General features: G+C 40.6%; 1 pseudogene; it reads right to left on the reverse strand.

The window, feature by feature from the left end:
• Positions 1–7285: 7285 nt before the first annotated feature.
• LOC101011661 lies at positions 7286–8382 on the reverse strand (annotated as a pseudogene).
• Positions 8383–20539: the final 12157 nt, after the last annotated feature.

The raw sequence follows: 20539 nt of genomic DNA on the forward strand, positions 1-20539 counted from the left end.
GAGAATCACTTGAGCCTGGGAGATTGAGGGTACAGTGAGCTATGATCACACCACTGTACTACAGCCTGGGTGACAGAGCAAGACCCTGTTAAAAAACTGCTACTGAAATACATTGCTTTTTCAAAGATCAATATATAATAACCAATTGTTATAGCTGTGAAAATTATACATTATATACAAAATAAAAAGCACTGATTTACCACGTTGGGCAAAACCACAATAATTTTCCAACTCTAAGCCACTTCTGCCATCATCAAGATATCAGATCCAAAAGTACCAGAAAAATAGGGATGAGACTTGAAATTTTCTAAAAATGTTATGCTACTCAGATACATTTTGCTTTATAGAAATAGAAGGAGAACACACATAAAATGCATATTTACCTGTGTATCACTGTTAGAATGTAAGCTAGTGCTAGAATAAATATGAAAATATAGGAGAAGGGGTTGAAATGCCAAAGTCCTTTCATATCAGGAGAGAAAAGATCAAAAGATACACTTTTCGCATAACAGAATCACAGAGTGTTATGACACAGTAATTGTTTCTACTTCAACTTATTTCTGAATGAGAAAATCAGAACAAGTATGACCTGTCCATAGTGATATATTAGCTAGTTACTATCAAAAAAAACACAAAACTCGCATCTCTTTCATCATAGTCTAGTACATTATTCTTTTTCTTTCTTTCTTTCTTTTTTTTTTTTTTTGAGATGGAGTCTCACTCTGTCGCCAGGCTAGAGTGCAGCAGCGCAATCTCAGCTCACTGCAACCTCCGCCTCCCGGGTTCAAGTGATTCTCCTGCCTCAGCCTCCCAAGTAGCTGGGACTACAGATGCCTGCCACCATGTCCAGCTAATTTTTGTATTTTTAGTAGAAACAGGGTTTCATCATGTTGGCCAGGATGGTCTTGATCTCTTGACCTTTTGATCCACCTGCCTCAGCCTCCCAAAGTGCTGGGATTACAAGTGTGAGCCACCACGCCCAGCCTATTTTTCTTTAATCCTTGCTTTTACAGGATACAATAGAGTAGAAGCTCTGGAGTCTAAGTGCTTGATTTCAAATCCCGTGTCACCACCTAACTAGCTATGTAATTTTGGCCAAGTTACTCAATATTTTTGGATCTTATCTGTATAGTAGAGGATCTAATAGTACTCAAAATAAAAGTACAACAATTGATATATTGTATGTAAAATGCTTAATACAGTGCCTAGCACATGGTAAGCATTCAATAAACACTAGCTATTTGTTACTCAGTGTAAATAAAGTTTTTTTTTTTTTTAGAGGAGTCTCGCTCCATCGCCCAGGCTGGAGTGCAATGGCGTGATCCGGCTCACTGCAACTTCTGCCTCCTGGGTTCAAGCGATCTCCTGCCTCAGCCTCCTGAGTAGCTGGGATTACAGGAGCCCACCACCATGCCCGACTAATTTTTGTATTTTTAGTAGAGACAGGATTTCACCATGTTGGCTGGGCTGGTTTCGAACTCCTGACCTCAGGTGATCCATGCACCTCGGACTTCCAAAGTGCTGGGATTACAGGTGTGAGTGACCGCACCCAGCCTAAATAAAGTTTTTAAATGATAACATCACAGGCAAGAGTGTGACTAAAAATATGTAAAACAAGGGGTTAAAGAAGTTGAATTTGTGTGTGGAAGCAGAGAAGAGAGAAAAGGGCATGGTGTGGAGAGGGAAATTATAAGTCAGAAAACAAACTAGATTTAATTACAGCAAGATAATGAGAAGAAAACTGGACCATGGGATAATTTTATTTTGTTTTATCTATTTATTTTTTGAAACACGGCCTCACTCTGCCTCCTAGGGTGGAGTGCAGCAGTGTGATCATGGTTCATTGCAGCCTCAAACTCACGGGCTCAAGTGATCCTCCCACCTCAGCTTCCTGAGTAGCTGGGACTACCGGCGCACGCCACTACACCCAGCTAACTTTTTAAAATTTTTTGTAGGGACCGGGTCTCACTATATTGCCCAGAATGGTCTCGAACTCCTGAACTCAAGCGATCCTCTGATCTTGTTCTCCCAAAGTGCTGGGATTATAGGCATGAGCCACCCTGCCCAGGCTAAGGCAAATCTTACCATAATAATTAGTTCTTTTTGAGACGGAGTCTCTCGCTCAGTCGCCCAGGCTGGAGTGCAGTGGCGCGATCTCGGCTCACTGCAAGCTCCGCCTCCCGGGTTCACGCCATTCTCCTGCCTCAGCCTCCGAAGTAGCTGGGACTACAGGCGCCCGCCACCACGCCCAGCTAATTTTTTGCATTTTTAGTAGAGACGGGGTTTCATCGTGTTAGCCAGGATGGTCTCGATCTCCTGACCTCGTGATCCGCCCGCCTCAGCCTCCCAAAGTGCTGGGATTACAGGCGTGAGCCACCGCGCCCGGTCAACAATTAGTTCTTAACAAACCAACCAACAAACTACATCCGGGCATTGTGGCTCACGCCTATAATCCCAGCACTTTGGGAGACTGAGGCAGGGGGGCGGGGCGCGGGGGGATCACTTGAGGTCAGAAGTTCCAGACCAGCCTAACATGGTGAAACCCCATCTCTACTAAAAATACAAAAATTAGTCGGGCGTGGTGGTGGGCACCTGTAATCCCAGCTACTCAAGAGACTGAGGCAGGATAATTGCTTGAACCCAGGAGGCAGAGTTTGCAGTGAGCCGAGATTGTGCCATTGCACTCCAGCCTGGGCAACAAGAGCTAAACTCCATATCCAATATATATATATATATATATATATATATATACTCTAAAAGCTGGATCATGTATGCTGTATAAAGTGAATTATATCACCCTACCAAACAGTTAAAGGCCAGAAAGTTTGGTTCCGGAGTCAGAGCCAAAACTGTTTCACGTGGTAGCTGCAGGCATACCCATTAACCAATGGTAACACAGAGACTTTTGTCCACATATTTATAGAATTTTGTCCCCAGTTTTTATAGGGAAATTTGTTCAAGGTTACCAAAACAATGATAGCACTCTTAAGGGTTCTGTGGACCCCATCTTGAACCTTTCTTCTAAGATGGCAGTGTCCATGTAAGCTCTTTATGTGCCCTTAAAAACAGCTAGAGGTATTAGAAATTAGAATCTTTGTAATCAATTCTTGGTTCCTCAGAATGCCCAAACAAGGAAAATTGACTGGGTTTGCAGCTAGAAGGGACTTTAGACATCCCTAATTTTACAGAAGGGAAAACTGAGGCTCTACAGCGTAAACTAACTTGCCTATCATCAAAGTAGCCAACAGCAGAGCTGGCACTAGAATTTCAGTCACCTAATTTCTAGTGCAGTACTATTTCTACTGTCAGAAGTTATTAAAATTGTATATTTAAACGAGTCTTTTAAAAAAGTCAGTCCAGAGATTCCTAAATAATTACCCAGGAGCTTGTCCTGGATCGGCTGTAAAAAATTATTAGTAGTGCTTCTTAGAGATACATACCTTTGGCTCCATCTTCAGAGATTCTGATTCAGTATTGTCAGGATATGGAATCTGTATTGTTTAAAACTTTCGAGTTAATTCTCTTGATCAGCTAGGCCTGGGAAGCATTCTCTGGACCAGTCATTTATCAGATGTACCAGTACCATCGATAACATTAGTACAGAATACCTTCAATATAAAATCTATTACATAAACAAGTCCTTGATAGTATGATACCTAAGCAAAGGAGGATGAGGACGAGGTTTAAATTCTATTTTAAACTTTAGAAACCTCTACTCAAGTTTAGGCAAAGAAGTAGGATTTCTCCGGCAGGGCACCACAGCTCATGCCTGTAATCCCAGCACTTTGGAAGGCTGAGGTGGGCAGATCACCTGAGGTCAGGAGTTCAAGACCAGCCTGGCCAACATGGTGAAACCCCGTCTCTACTAAAAATACAAGAATTAGCTGGGCATGGTGGCATGCACCTGTAATCCCAGCTACTCAGGAGGCTGAGGCAGAAGAATCATTTGAATCTGGGAGGTGGACGTTGCAGTGAGCCAAAATTGCACCATTGCATTCCAGCCTGGGCAACAGAGCAAGACTCTGACTCAAAAAAAAAAAAAGTAGAATTTCTCCATGTCTTAATAAATTGGGCACATGTGTCAGTTTTCACATAATTTGGGGCTGTGTTAATGGAACCATGGAAATAGGCAGAATATCTGTTGAGTTCAATGGTAAAACTCAGGAAGCTGGATGTAATGGTACTTTAGACTGTGTCTAAATGGTATTAAGACTGTATCTTAATTTATGAATTATGTGTTCATGCTTCTTGGCACTTGTAATTAAGGTTTCACTATCAAATACATCAGTGTACATCTCACTCTGAAGCTAGCTATATAGAGAACAAGCAATAAATTTATTATAAAAGCTATTATACAATTACTATTAGCATAGTAATATAACTTAGTTAATTTCAGAATTTATTTTCCCCTTCTCCTTCCTAAAGAACTTTGCTTTTTGTTCAACATTTCCCCTCTCTTCCATGAATTCTATATAATTCTTTGAAGCTCACCTTATCTCTAGCCCTAGCTGTTTTATTAGGACTAGTGAAAACGTGGTATTCCTACTTCCATGCCCATGTTTGTTACTTGCTCCAGAACTAGGCTTAAGGCAATCAGCACATAGCATTCTTATGGTGACTATCACTGGTCTGGGGGAGAATATACATTGACCAATCAAACTGAAGGGAGAGACTTACATTCAACAGTAGGTGAGAGGTTTCCTTTCTCTCCACTTATACTTGAATAAGGGTACATGTTACCACTACTGCTGCTGGCAGCCATCATGTGGCCAAGAGGAAAGCCATTTAAGGATGAACCCTACACTCTGAGGAAGGCAGAGCTGGGAGAATAGCATAGAAATGGAGCCAGAGCATGGCTCTCTAGACACCCTAACCACTGGACTTTGTTTTGCGAGATAACAAAATTCCATATTGTTTTAGCTGGTGTGAATTAGGTTTCATTATATACAGCTGAAAATATCATAACTATTCATGCATAAAATATATTGTGAGGTGGGCAGGGGATATGTTGGAAATCTCTGTCCTCTTAATTTTGATGCTCCAAAACTGCTCTAAAAAATAAAGTCTTCTAAAAAATACATATTGCAAGGTTCAGCCCAACAAATACTTTAGTATAATGTGACCTGCTCTAATCCTCAGACTATGGCAAAATTATATTTGATCTAACCAATGAGTATTTGACTTGGAGTCTCTGAGTTTCTGGCTGCATCACCAAGACTTCATTCGTAAGGCTATTGTCCTACCTACAAAATATGTAAACTCTTATTGAGGGACACAGTATGAGAAAGGCTCTCTAGAACCATTCAGAAGCTGTGCCATGGTGTTCGCATCAGTATATATTATACTTAGTAATAGGTAATGAGTCTGCATAAAGATTTACTTACTTATTAAGCACATGCAAAGACTGAAAGGTGAGGACATTGAGGTACAAGCAGAAGTAGGGGACTGTAATGTCAAGGAAGCAGAAGGAAAAAATGTTTTGAGAAGGAAAGGATGATCAGCTGTTCAAGTGCTGCTAGAAGCTTTCTTGGAATTTCAAATGCAAGTGAGTAGGCAAGGTATTCACACATTATCAAACAAAGTTGCATATAGTAAATGTGAATTCAAAGGTTGTACATTCTAGCTCTTTCCTACTCAAAAGAAGCATCACTTAGGAGTTGTTACAATTGCAGAACCAGCCAAGCATAGTGGCTCACACCTGTAATCCATAAGAGACCCTAGGCAGGAGGATCACCTGAGCTCAAGAGTTCAAGACTAGCCTGGGCAATATGGTGAAAGAAACTCCATCTCTACAAAAAAATACAAAACATAGCTGAGTGTGGGGGCACGTGCCTATAATCCCAGCTACCCCGGAGGCTGAGGTGGGAGTGAGGTGTGATTGCACCACTATGTTCTTCAGCCTGAGCAACAGAGCAAGACTCTGCCTCCAAAAAAAAAAAAAAGGAAGCACAGAACCTCAGATGCCAGTCCCACCAATCTCACCCAGAATCTATTAAATCAAAATTTTACTTTTTTTTTTTTTTTTTTTTGAGATGCAGTCTCACTCTGTCACCCAGGCTGGAGTGCAGTGGCGCGATCTCGGCTCACTGCAAGCTCCGCCTCCAGGGTTCATGCCATTCTCCTGCCTCAGCCTTTCGAGTAGCTAGCTGGGACTACAGGCACCCGCCACCACACCCGGCTAATTTTTTGTATTTTTAGTAGAGGCGGGGTTTCACCATGTTAGCCAGGATGGTCTTCATCTCCTGACCTCGTGGTCTACCTGCCTCAGCCTCCCAAAGTGCTGGGATTATAGGTGTGAGCCACCGCGCCCAGCCACAATTTTACGTTTTAACAACAAACTGATGAAGGCTGGCATTTTAGGAATTTAACCAAGTGATACACAGTATGAAGTGAAGAGAAGCAATCTAGAAGTAAGGGGATAGGCTTGGTTTTTGTATTTTTTTTAACCACTTTTGTCTTCCTTTTAATCGAAATTTTATATTTTACATATTTACATATATGCATATATAAGTATATATACATATACAATTCATTTTCACCTATAAATGTATATATACATATAAAATGTATGTATATATGTACAATTCTTTTTTACCTTTAAAAACGTGTGGTGTATGGCTGGGCGCTGAGGCTCACACCTGTAATCCCAGCACTTTGGGAGGCCGAGGTGGGCGGATCACGAGGTCAGGAGATCCAGACCATCCTGGCTAACACGGTGAAACCCCATCTCTACTAAATATACAAAAAATTAGCCGGGCAAGGTGGTGGGCGCCTGTAGTCCCAGCTACTCAGGAGGCTGAGGCAGGAGAATGGCGTGAACCTGGGAGGCGGAGCTTGCAGTGAGCCAAGATTGTGCCATTGCACTCCAGCCTGGGCGACAGAGCAAGACTCCGTCTCAAAAAAAAAAAAAAAACACTGTGTATATATGTATATGTTTGTGTATACATAAATGTTATATATATATATATTTAATGTAGTGGTCCACACCTATAATCTCAGTACATAGGGAGGCCGAGGCAGGAGGATAACCTGAGGTCAGTAGTTCAAGATTGGTTTGGGCAGCACAAGACCCTGTCCTCCTTTTATTTTTTAGATGGAGTCTCCCTCTGTCCCCCAGGAGTGCAGTGGTGCAATCTCAGCTTACTGCAACCTCTGCCTCCCAAGTTCAAGCGATTCTCCTGCCTCAGCCTCTGGAGTAACTGGGGCTACAGGCATACTACGCCCAGCTAATTTTTGTATTTGTAATACCATGTTGGCCAGGTTGGTCTCGAGCTCCAGACCTCAAGTCATCCACCCACCTCGGCCTCCCAAAGTGCTGGGATTACAGGCATGAGCCACCGCTCCCAGCCTGAAGTAATTTTACTTTTATTTCCTTCACTTTAAGCCAATAATGAAATTTCACAGTGATTCCTGGGGTAGGGGGAGAAGGAAGGCGGTGTTTGGAATCATCGGGGCTGTGGCCCAGCTGGCCCGCACAGATGCAGGCAGGATGGGCCCTCACTGGGGCAGCGGAAGGAGCAGGTACTTCCCCGCCTCAGGAGCGTGAGAGCTGGCCCGCGGTATCCCCGGTGGCTTCCGGCTGGCCCGGCTCCATCAGGCCAGTCCCCGCGGTGGCCAGTGAGGTAGTGATCAGCTCGGCTGCCTTGGAGTAGCCCTCAGCAGATATCATGGCTGCCTTTTTCTGCTGCCCAGCCTTTTGCACCACAAATCTGGCCCTCTCTGCTTCCTGCTGAGCCACGTGTTTGGCTTCCACTGCTTCGTGAACTCCTTCCCGAAGGTCAGATGTGTCGAGGAGACGTCCTCCAGGATGAGCCAAAAGGAGGCTGCTGCTCCGTAAGGCCGTCCTTCACCTGCCTGGAGACCATCTCTCTCTGGGTGATTGCTTCTGCAGCCTCAAAGCGAGCCACCACCTGCTTAAGGATGTCTGTAGTGATGTATGGCAGCACAGGCTCATCACAGCGCTCTCCCATGCTGGTGAAGATGCAAGGAAGCTGGCTAGGGACAGGCAGGAAGAGGATGCACAGTGGGGTATTGACATTCTGTAAGTCTTTGCTACCAGTGATGACTGGCACCTTATGTGGTCAAGAATGACAAAGGTAATTGGTTTCTGTATCCATGGGATGATAAAGTGAGTTCGTTCCCCTACCACAATGTCCTGTACCCCAGAATCGGTCAAAGATGACAGCTCTGTGCCCAGCATCCACATTATATAAGGCAAGAGTTCACCATGCCTCCTGCAACAGCTAAGGCCAGGCCAAACTTGCCAATGGACTCAAACACTCTGGCAGCCATGTTTCCTTCTGCTGGACCCTCTCACACTTGCTTCCACTGACCTCCACATGAATTCCTCAGCCACGCATACAAAATCTTTTTTTTTTTTTTAATTAGCTGGGATGGTGGTGCACACCTGTCATCTTAGTTACTCAGGAGACTGAGGAGGGAGAATTGCTTGAGCCCAGGAGTTGGCAGCTGCAGTGAACTATGATTGGGCCACTGCACTCTGGCCTACGTGACAGAGCAGGACACTGCCACTAAAATTAAAAAATTTTAAACTTTAAAATTTTAAAAATAAAAAATATATAATACATATAATTCTTTTTTCACCTTAATTTTTTTTTTCTTTAACACCTCCTTACTGATTCATAAAAAGCTTCCTTGGCCAGGTGCCATGGCTCATGCCTATAATCCCAGCACTTTGGGAGGCCAAGGCAGGTGGATCATCTGAGGTCAGGAGTTTGAGACCAGCCTGGCCAACATGGTGAAACCCCATCTTTACTAAAAATACAAAAAAGTGGCCGGGCGCGGTGGCTCAAGCCTGTAATCCCAGCACTTTGGGAGGCCGAGACGGGTGGATCACGAGGTCAGGAGATCGAGACCATCCTGGCTAACACGGTGAAACCCCGTCTCTACTAAAAAATACAAAAAACTAGCCCGGCGAAGTGGCGGGCGCCAGTAGTCCCAGCTACTCGGGAGGCTGAGGCTGGAGAATGGCGTGAACCCGGGAGGCGGAGCTTGCAGTGAGCTGAGATCCGGCCACTGCACTCCAGCCTGGGCGACAGAGCGAGACTCCGTCTCAAAAAAAAAAAAAAAAAAAAATACAAAAAAGTTAGCCAGGCATGGTGGCAGGAGTCTATAATCCCAGCTACTTGGGAGGCTGAGGCAGGAGAATCACTTGAACCGAGGAGATGGAGGTTGCAGTGAGCCGAGACCACACCATTGAACCCCAGCCTGGGCAATAAGAACGAAACTCCATCTCACAAAAAAAAAAAAAAAAAAAAAAAAAGCTTCCTTTTCTCAGCAGTTTAACGGTATTCTATTGACTGAATAAATGATAATTTATTTTTCAGTCTCCTATGATAGACTAAGTTGTTTACAGATTTACCAATAATCCTGAAGTGAATGACTGCAAATGTGAATCACTTTCCATATGTATGAATTTATCTACAGGATTAAATTCTTAGGAATTGAAGAGTACATTTTAAACATTTAAACATTCCTGTTGTTGCTGTTAAATTTCCCTCTACAGAGGCAGTACCAATTTATGTTCCCCACTCTAAGATTGTCTTATCAAAAAAAATTTTTCTTTTTGACTGGCGCGGTGGCTCACGCCTGTAATCCCAGAACTTTGGGAGGCCAAAGCAGGTGGATCCCTTGAGGTCAGGAATTCAAGAGCAGCCTGGCCAACATGGCAAAACCCAGTCTCTATTAAAAATACAAAAATTAGTCGGGCATGGTGGCACACACGTGTAATCTCAGCTACTCGGGAGGCTGAGGCAGGAGAATCACTTGAACACAGCAGGCAGAGGTTGCAGTAAGCAGAAATCGTGCCCCTGCACTTCAGTCCATGCAACAGAACAAGACTTCATCTAAACAAACAAACAAACAAAAGAAATTCTTAATCTTAATGAAGTCCAAAGTACCAAATGATCTTTCATGGTTACTGTTATTTTTATGTGTATAATATAAAAATATGTGTTATTTTTATATTCTCTTATCTCTGGGATAAGAGACCGCCAAACTGTTTTCTAGAGTGGCTGTACTATTTAACATTCTCACCAGTAATATATGTATGATCTGGTTTCTCTGTATCCTTCAAAGCATTTGGTGGTATCGCTAGTTTTTATTTTAGCCATTCTAATAGACGTGTAGTGATGTCTCACTGTGATTTTTAATTTGCATTTTTCTAATGTCTATTGATGTTGAATATCTTTTCATGTGTTTATTTGCCATCTGTGTATCCTCTTTGGTGAGACGCCTGTTCAGGTATTTGTGCATTCTCATTGGATTGTTTCCTTTGTGTGCTTTTTTAATTGCTGGGGTTTGAGAGTTCTTTTTATATCCTAGTCCTTTGTCAGATGTGGTTTGCAAATATTTCCTTCCACTCTGTAGCTTGTTCTTCCTCTTCGTAATGGGGTCTTTCACAGAACAGAAGTTTTTCATTTTCATGAAATGCAATTTGTCAATTTTTCCTTTTATATATACTTTTTTTTTTTTTAGAGATAGGTCCTATGTTGCTCCAAGCTAGTCTTGAACTCCCGGCCTCACAGAATTCTCCCACCTCAGCCTCCCAGTGTGTTGGGATTACAGGTATGATCCACTGCTCCCAGCCTACTAGGTAATATTAAGTATTCACTTTTTTTAATTTTTAATTTTTAAATTTCTTTTTCTTTTTTGAGACAGGGTCTTGTACTGTCACCCAGGCTAAAGTTCAATGGCACGATCTCGGCTCACTGCAACCTCTACCTCCCGGATTTAAGCAATTTTCCTGCCTCAGCCTCCTAAGTAGCTGGGACTACAGACATGTGCCACCATGCCTGGCTAATTTTTGTATTTTTAGTAGAGATGGGGTTTCACTATGTTGGCCAGACTGGTCTCGAACTCCTGACCTCATGTGATCTGCCCACCTCAGCCTCCCAAAGTGCTGGGAACACAGATACGAGCCACTGTGCCCAGCCTAAAAATGTTTTTAAATTTTTTTATGGGCAGCCTTTATAGCCAGAGAAGGCTTAGAGAGACCCCCAAGTATTCACATTTATTTACACGAATTGTATTTGGTTTGGAATATATATTATTGGGATATGCTTTTCACGTCTATAGCCTTACTTATTTTCAAAATGTGGTCTGTATTTCCTTTCCTTTATTTTTGTTTGTATTTATTCCAATAATTTAGAATGTTCATATTTTTTCTATTGAATACATTTATAATAACTTTATATATGCCCTAATGATCATTTTCTTTAGATTGATCTAATGACTGTTATAAGAAAGATGTAATTGATAATGGAATCTTTCCTATTCTTTCCCTTTATTCTTTTTGTCTTCCATCATCTGATTTTATTTTTATTTTTTAAGAAATTGGGTCTTATTGCTTATCAGTTGGCTAAGATCAAGTGTGGAGATGGGGTCTTGCTATGTTGCCCAGGCTGGATTTGAACACCTGGGCTCAAGCAGTCTTCCCACCTCAGCCTCCTGAGTTATTGGCATGTGCCACTGCACCTGGTTGATATTAGACTTATTGTCTTTTGTAGTATTTACACTTCCCTAGAAAAGTATGTAGCTCCCTGTAATAGACAATCCAACTAATACTGGCTTTGAAAATATGGCTTTAGTTTTCTCACATAACAAGAATTCTGGAAATAGGTAGTTCTTGGCAGTTTCCCCTGCTCAACATTGTCATTGACGACTTAAGGTTTTTCTGTATTTCTGCTCTTCCATCCTCAGTATGTTGGCTCTTGACTTCATGCTTTTTGCTTCATATATCCAGGATGACTGTTGCAGCTCTGGCCATCACAATAGCATTTAAGACTAGAGGATGCTGGGTACAGTGGTTCACACCTGTAATCACAGTATTTGGGAGGCTGAGGCAGGAGAATCACTTGACCCTAGGAATTTAAGACCAGCTTGGATAGCATAGTGAGACCCTGTCTCTACAAAAAATAATTTAAAAATTAGCAGGCAAGCCGGGCATGATGGCTCACGCCTATAATCCCAGCACTTTGGGAGGCCGAGATGGGTGGATCACCTGAGGTTGGGAGTTTGAGACCAGCCTGACCAACATGGAGAAACCCCATCTCTACTAAAAATACAAAATTAGCCGGGCGTGGTGGCACATACCTGTAATACCAGCTACTCGGGAGGCTGAGGCAGGAGAATCACTTGAACCCAGGAGGCGGAGGTTGCAGTGAGCCAAAATCGCACCACTGCACTCCGGCTTGGGTAACGAGAGAGCCTCTGTCTAAAAAAAAAAAAAAAGCCAGGCATCATGACATGTACCTGAAGTCCCAGCTAATCAGGAGGCTGAGACAGGAGCATTGCTTGAACCAAGGAGGTTGAGGCTGCAGTGAGCCATGATCAAGCACCACTGCACTCCAGCCTGGGTGACAGAACGAGACCATCTCAAAACGAAAAGGAAAAGCTGAGAGCAGCACTATTAGTGTTTGCAAAGCAAATACATGTTTACTCTATTGTCTTATTGGACAGAAATATATCATATAGTTATCTCTAGCTATAGAGGAGGAAAGAAAGTGATTATGTGGTATGCCACTACTGAAATCAGTCTTTTGTTATGTCCTGTAGGAAAGTTTTAAAATTTTCCTCATATATGTCTTCTACAGTTATTTTCATTCTTGGGTGTTTTATTCTTTACTATTTTGAATATATTTTGTTGTTACATTTTCTAATTGGTTATATGGCTAATGTTTAAATTAGTTTCTGATTTTTGAGTGTTGATTATTTTGTTCATCCATATAAGTAAAGTTTCTTCTTAGTTCTGATGGTAAGTTAGGGCAGTGAGGTAGAAGAGGGAGATGTAACAACCGACACCCTGGAAGTACTGCTTCTTCCATAGATCTTACTGCATATGCTGCCCTTTTGAACTAGCTTAGCTACCCAGCAAGGCCTAGCACAAATCCAAAAGCACAGCTTAAAGAGAGCAGTGGAGCTAATACCTCTCTAAAGGCAGAAAAGCTATGGTCATTTCCCAGTACAGAAAGATGAGCAAGAAAATTACCACAATTAATAATGTGTTTGGTCTTTTTTTCAGTCTACTCTTAGAAAAAAAAAAAATTGTGCAGCAGCTTTGCAAAACACTGCAAAGACAAAATGTAATAACAGAATAAACCCCTCCTCTAATGCTAGGGTATGGATCTTTTCTAATGACCAGAGTTTTAAACACAAGGTTTTCAAATAATTACCTGAGCTCTTGAATCTCCATAGCCCCAGAGCTGATGTTGGGGTAAGGACTAGAGAAACATGAATTGCTATGTGTAACAAAATGCAAGGAAATAGGATTTTGTTCCATCAAAGAACGGGGCACCAAAAAGTAAAAGAGGACGAGAAAAGAAGGGAGATAGTAAAACTAAGCATATATGACAAGAGGCTAGAGTCAAAGGAATATAAATGGCTGAGGAAATTTCATTTTTGTTTTTATTTTTTAAGAATATTTATTTAAATACGATGCATGGGAATGCAGGTATGAATAAAAGAAAATGAAAGTTACAGGTTTTCAAGCCAGTCAAACATCCAATACCTCCATGGTTTTAGGCAAAATTATAAGGGAGGTAAAGTTTGTCATTAGCAATCTCCTTCATGCTTTTCAGTATCCCTATCCTCCAGGTAATTAGCCCCTTCATCCTGCCTGAAAGCTCTCAAAATTCTTTCCCTATCTAGACCTTCCCTTTGCAAAGTTTATTCTTCCTTCTCTTAACTATCAAAGCATCTGCTTAGTAATATTTGGATATATCACTATATGATTGATTTGAATAATCTGATTTAAGCTATGACTAAAATTTTAACTATCCTCTTAGAGAATTCATACTTTAAAACTGGTCTCTGTTAATTCATAGTTACTAAGAGGCATGTCTTTTAATGCTTCTTGTCTTGTCTATCCTCTATTATAGTCTCCTTGTTTTCTTTCTTTCCTTTTTTTTTTTCTTTTTTTGAGTCGGAGTCTTGCTCTGTCGCCCAGGCTGGAGTGCAGTGGTGCGATCTCGGCTCACTGTAAGCTCCACCTCCCAGGTTCACACCATTCTCCTGCCTCAGCCTCCTAAGTAGCTGGGACTACAGGCGCCTGCCACCATGCCCAGCTAATTTTGTGTGTTTTTAATAGAGATGGGGTTTCACCATGTTGGCCAGGCTGGCCTCAGGTGATCTACCCTCCTCAGCCTCCCAAAGTGCTGGGATTACAGGCATGAGCCACCGCACCTGGTGAAAATTCACTACAAAAAATCCAAAAATTATCCAGGTGTGGTGGCATGCACCTACAGTCCCAGCTCCTCAGGAGGTATCACCTGAGCCCAGGAGGTCGAGGCTGCAGTGAGCCATGATCATGCCACTGAATTCCAGCCTGAGCAATAAAGTGAGGCCCCATCTCAAAAAAAAAAAAAAAAAAAAAAAAAATCTTTCAGCAAAATAGGAACAGAGGAGAATGTCTTCAACTTGATAAAGAACATCTACAGAAAGCCTGACACTAACAACATACTTAGGGTAAGAAACTGGAAGCTTTCTTGCTAAGATCAGGAGCAAGGCCAGAATGTTCCCTTTCACCACTCCTTTTCAGTGTTGTACTAGAACTCTTAGCTAATGAAATAAGAAAAGGAAATAAAAGTTATATAGATTTGGACAGAAAAAATAAAAACTGTCTTTGTTCACAGAAGACACGATTTTGTATGTAAAAATCCAAAAGAAGTGACAAAAAATAAAACCTTCTGGAACTAATAAACAATTATAGCAAGATACAAAGTTAATATAAAAATTTCAATCACTATCCTATATGCCAGCTAAATATACCAGCAATAAACTAGTAGAATGTGAAATTAAAAGCATTGTACCATTTACGTTAGCACCACCAAAAATGAAATACTTAGATATAAATCTAATAAAATAGACATATAATCTATGTGAGGGAAAATACAAAACTCTGATGGAAGAAATCAAACAGAACTAAATAAATCAAGAGATATTTCTTGTTCTTGAATAGGAAGACTTAATATTATTAAGATGTCAGTTCTTCCTGACTTCATAGATTCAATACATTCCCAATTAAAATCCCAGCTACTTGATACAGGATTCTGGGAAGATGACAAAGTAGAAGGCACCAGGAATCTGTCTCCCCGCCTGACAACCATAGCACTGGCAGAATTTGTCTGATGAAACTATTTTGAAACTCTAGAGTCTACTGAAGGCTTGCAACATCCAGGAGAAGTGGATGCTAAAGTGAGTTTAAATTTGATCAAATTCAGCTCCTGAATACAATAGCAGGTAACCATCCTCCACCCCTGAGCCACTTGGCAGGCAGTTTGTGCAAGTGTTCCTAGAGCACCTTGCAAACATCTTGTGGGAACCCAGGTGGGGAAAAAGGTCCCTGTCCTTCAAATATTAGGCATCTAAGCCGTGATTGCTGATTACTGATGCTGATCATAGAGGTGCAGACAAAGAGGTTGGCTGCCATTGTTGTAGTCTGGAAAGTATTGAGTCTGAGGAACAGAAATAATAAAGATTGAAGAAAAGTGAGCCAAAGGGACCTGTGGGACACAATCAAGTGAATGAAAGTGTGTGTTATGGTAATTTCAGAAAGAGGAGAGAGAGAGAGTTGGGGCAGAGAGAATATTTGAAGAAATAATGGCTGAAAACTTCCCAAATTAAATGAAAGACATGTGTATAAACATCCAAGAAGCTCAAAAAACTCTAAGATGAACTCAGAGATACACACTGAGACACGTTATAATTAAACTTTTGGAAACCAAAAACAATGACAGAATATTTAAAGAAGCAAGAGAAAAGTGACTCATCACATGTAAGGGATCCTCAATAAGATTATTAGAAGATTTCTCATCAGGACCTTTGAAGGTCAGAAGGCAGTGGGCCATTATATTCAAAGTGCTAAAAGGCAGGTGGGGGAAAGTCTGTCAACTAAGAATCCTATATTCAGCAAAACTGTCCTTCAAAAGTGAGGCAGAAATGAAGACCTTTCCAGGTGAATAAAAACTGAGGGAGCCTGTTACCATTGGACTTGCCCTGCAAGAAATGTTCTAAGTATCACTAGTGAGACAAAATAACAAAAACACAGTCAAGGGAGTCCTGCAGGATAAAATGATAGGACACTCAACAGTAACTCAAAACCATGTGAACAAATACAGATCTAAATAAAGGTAAATTTATGGGCAATTATAAAAGTTAGTATTATTATAACAATGATTTGTTTTCTACATGCTTTAAAAGACTAACCCTTTTTAGTATTATTGTAACTTTGGTTTACAACCCCACATTGTATTTTCTACAAAATTTAAGAGAGTAGTGCATTTAAAATAATTATTCATTTATGGTCAGCCATGGTGGCTCATGCCTGTAATCCCAGCACTTTGGGAAGCCATGGTGGGAAAATCACTTAAGATCAGGAGTTTGAGACCAGCCTGGCCAATGTGGTGAAACCCCATCTCTACTAAAAATACAAAAATTAGGCAGGTGTGGTGGTAGGCACCTGTAATCCCAGCTACATGGGAGGCTGAGGTGGGAGAATCACTTGAACCCAGGAGGCAGAGGTTGCAGTGAGCTGAGATTGCACCACTGCACTCCGGCCTGGGCGACAGAGCAAAACTCCATTTAAAAAAAAAAAAAAAAAAAGACTTGTTAGTTTATATAGTTTATACACATCTGTAAAATGTAATTTTATGACATCATCAACCAAAGGGTAGAGACAGAGCTGTAAAGGAGCAGAGTTTTTGAATGTTATTGAAGTTAAGCTGATATAATTCAAATTAGAGTGTTATAACTTGTCATAACTCTCAGAGATTAGAGTGTTATGAGCATTTTTGTTAGTCTGTTTTGTGTTGCAGTAAAGGAATACCTGAGACTAGGCAATTTATAAAGAAAGAGGTTTATTTTGGCTTATGGTTCTGCAGGCTGTACAAGAAGAATGGTGCCAATATCTGTCTCTGGTGAGGCCTTAGGAAGGCAAAGGGGGAGCTGGTGTATCACATGGTGAGAGAAGGAGTTAGAGAGGAGGAGGAGCCAGGATCCTTTAAACAACTAAATAAAAAATTCTGGAGAATAAATGGTCTGAGTAAAAAAATTAAATAAACAAAAAAATAAACAACCAGCTCTCATGTAAACTAACTGAGTGAGAACTCACTCATCACCAAGGGAATAGTGCTCAGCCCCACCTCCAACACTGGGGATCATATTTCAACATGAGATTTGAAGGAGGACACACATCCAAACCATATCAGCATTGATATAAAAATCCTCAACAAAATACTAGCAAATTGAATTTAGTAACATATAAAAAAGGATTATACACCATGGCCATGTGGTTTTTTTCCTGGAATGCAATGATGGTTCCATATATGAAAATCAATCAATGGAATACACCACATTAACAGAACGAATGTAAAAAGCACATGATCATCTTGATTGATGTAGAAAAAGCATTTGACAAGCTCCAACACCCTTTCATGATAAAAACACTCAACAAAATAGGAATAGAAGGAAATTAAAATATCAGCCTAGTAGAGCATCCAGAAAATTAGGGGGAAATCCCGAAAAAGAGTGGGCTGCAGAGGAGATGAGCTTTAAGATCTGCATATAAAATTAGACTAAATTCTTGGCTCATGACTAAACTACACATCCATGGAGGTGACTCCGCAGAGCCTTATGGAAAAGCAGCACGTGGAAGCTTAAAGGACTGTGTGAGATTTTACCTGTTGCCTACTGTATAGGAGACAGCATTTGGAGTATGAGATCAGGCAAGTTAGCTGTCTTTTAAAGCAAACTCATCTTCCTCAGAAGATGGGAAAGTGTAGAGGTTGTTACAATGTATCAAACATAATGTACAGTAGTCAATAAAAAAAATCACTAAACTTGTGAAGAAACAAGAAAATAAAATCCATAAGTAAAAGACTTTGAAACAGCCATTATAATTTGTATAATAACTTAGAAGATAAATGAATAATGAATGAACAGTTACAGCCTCTTAACACGGATATGGAAAGTATAAAACAAACTAAATAGAAATTCTGGAATTGAAAAATGCAATAAGTAAAATTTTAAAATTGGCCTACGAATTAACCCTGCTCCACAAGGAGCAGTAAAAAAAATTAAAAAATGAAATGAAATGAAAAATTCTCTATATGTTCTCAACAGCAGGTTGGAGGCAGTGAGGAAAAAAGTGTCAGTGAACTTGGAAATAAGTTAATAGAAATGGACCAATCTGAAGAATGCAGAGGAAAAAAAGATTGAAGAAAAACAAACAGCATCAGAGCCCTATTGAGTAACAACAACAAGTAGAACAGGAGTCCTAGAATGAGTAGGATTGAGGCAGAAAAAAAACTTGAAAAAATAATGGCTGAAAACTGATCAAATTTTATAAAAAGATGTTGATATACAGATCCAAAAAGCTCAAAGAATTCAAAATAGGATGAATACAAAGAAAACCACACCTAAGCACACTATAATCAAACTGCTGAAACCAAAGATAAAGTCTTGAAAGCAGCCAGAGGAAAGCCACATGTGACAGAGGAACAATTTGTGTGTGTGTGTGTAAATCAGCTGACTTCTCAATGGAAATAATAGAGCCTAGAAAACAATGGAATGACATCATTAAAATGTCGAAAGACAAAATACTGTCAACTCAGAATTCTACATCCAGTGAAATTATCTTTCAACAATTAAAGTGAAATAAAGCCATTCTGACACATAAGAACAGAAAATTCATTGCCAGCAGACCTCCACCACAAGAAATGTTAAAAGAAGTTATTCAGTCTGATGAGATGTGCCATCAAGTAGTAACTCAGATCTACAGTGATGAATGCATGTAACTGGAAACTGATATGGTTAATATAATTTTAAAAACTTCTGGTCATTAACAGACACTATTAAGAAAATGAATAGGCAAGCCACAAGTTGGGAGAAAAGATTTGTAAAACATATATGACAAAGAACTTGTATCCAAAATACATAAAGAACTTCTACAATTAATAATAAAATATAACCTAAATTTAAAAATAAGAAGACAAATTGAAGACACAAAGGAATTTATACAAATGGGTGTGGAAAAGGTGCTCAAAATCGTTAAATACCAGGGAAATGCAAATTAAAACTTAATGAGGTGCCATTTTATATTCACTAGAATGGCTAAATTTAAAAGGATTAACAACCACAAATGTTGGCAAAAATGTAGCATAGCAAAAATTGATGGTATCTTCTGCCACCCTAATCCTCCAAAATCTTGTCCTTGTCTGCTCTTCACATCCTTCCAGCCTCATCTTTACCACTCTTGTCTGTGACTACTGCTCTCAAGCCACACTGGCTTTCTTTTAGTGTCAGGAACATCCTAAACTCCTTCTTGCAAATGCTATTCTTCAACTGCTCCTTCTTCTCCTGGCCAAACTCTACTCTTCAAATCTTAGATTAAATATTCCTCAGTGAAGGCCTCCCTGACATTACACTTCAGCATGGATTGAGTAATCTCTGTATTACACATTCATAGTATTCTATATTTGTCTTCTTGGCATTTAACACAATTGTAACTAAGTAATTGTTTGTGGTATAATCTGCCTCCTCCACTAAATTACAAGTTCCAGAACACAGGGCATGAGTCTGTCTTGTTTATCTCAGATCCATTGTAAGTACTCAAAAAATATTTGTTAAATTAATGAATGACAAGGAAATGAGATCAAAATAAAACAAGCCAGGGCCAGTTTCTGGGTGGTAAACATGATGTCAACATCGTATATAGATTGGTAGATCTGTATCAATGGTCCAAGAATGAGACCAGCTCCCTCCTCCTTCAATGAAGTAGAAAAGATTTCCTAGACTTGCCTGGTATGATTTTCTTAGTGATTACTCAGGTAGGAGGCAGTTTCTCATTTTTCTGGTTCATCTCTTTCCCAGCATATCACTGATGGAAGCTGAACTTAATGCTCTAAATGGCATCAATATTTTCTCTTTTTTGAGACAGGGTCTCGCTCTGTCGCCCAGGCTGGAGTGCAGTGGCAGAATCTTGGCTCACTGCAGGCTTCACCTCCCAGGTTCAAGTGATTCTCCCACCTCAGCCTCCCAAGTAGCCACGATTACAGGAATGTGCCACCATACCTGGCTAATTTTTGTATTTTTAGTAGAGATGGGACTTCACCATATTGACCAGGCTGCTGTCGAACTCCTGGCCTCAAGTGATCTGCCCACCTCAGCCTCTGAAAGTGCTGGGATTACAGGTGTGAGCCACCACATCCAGCCGGCATTCATACTTTCTCCCATTTCACACTCTTGTTCTTCATCTCAGAATAACAGGACTGAACACAGTATGAGAAAAAGGAGTATTTGGGGCTATGTATTGTATAATGTGTTAGAAAACAGGATGAATCTTCATGTATAAAGTAGTTACAGATGGAATCTCAATGTCCTAAGTAATAGCATTCTAGTTTCAACTAAGGTAGATGATGTCTATTTATCAAGAGGAGAGCTATATAGCATCTTTTTTTTTTTTTTTTTTTGAGACAGAGTCTCGCTCTGTCACCCAGGCTGGAGTGCAGTGGCGCATCTCAGC

Source organism: Papio anubis, chromosome 7, assembly GCF_008728515.1.
Source record: "Papio anubis isolate 15944 chromosome 7, Panubis1.0, whole genome shotgun sequence".
Classification (NCBI taxonomy): domain Eukaryota; kingdom Metazoa; phylum Chordata; class Mammalia; order Primates; family Cercopithecidae; genus Papio; species Papio anubis.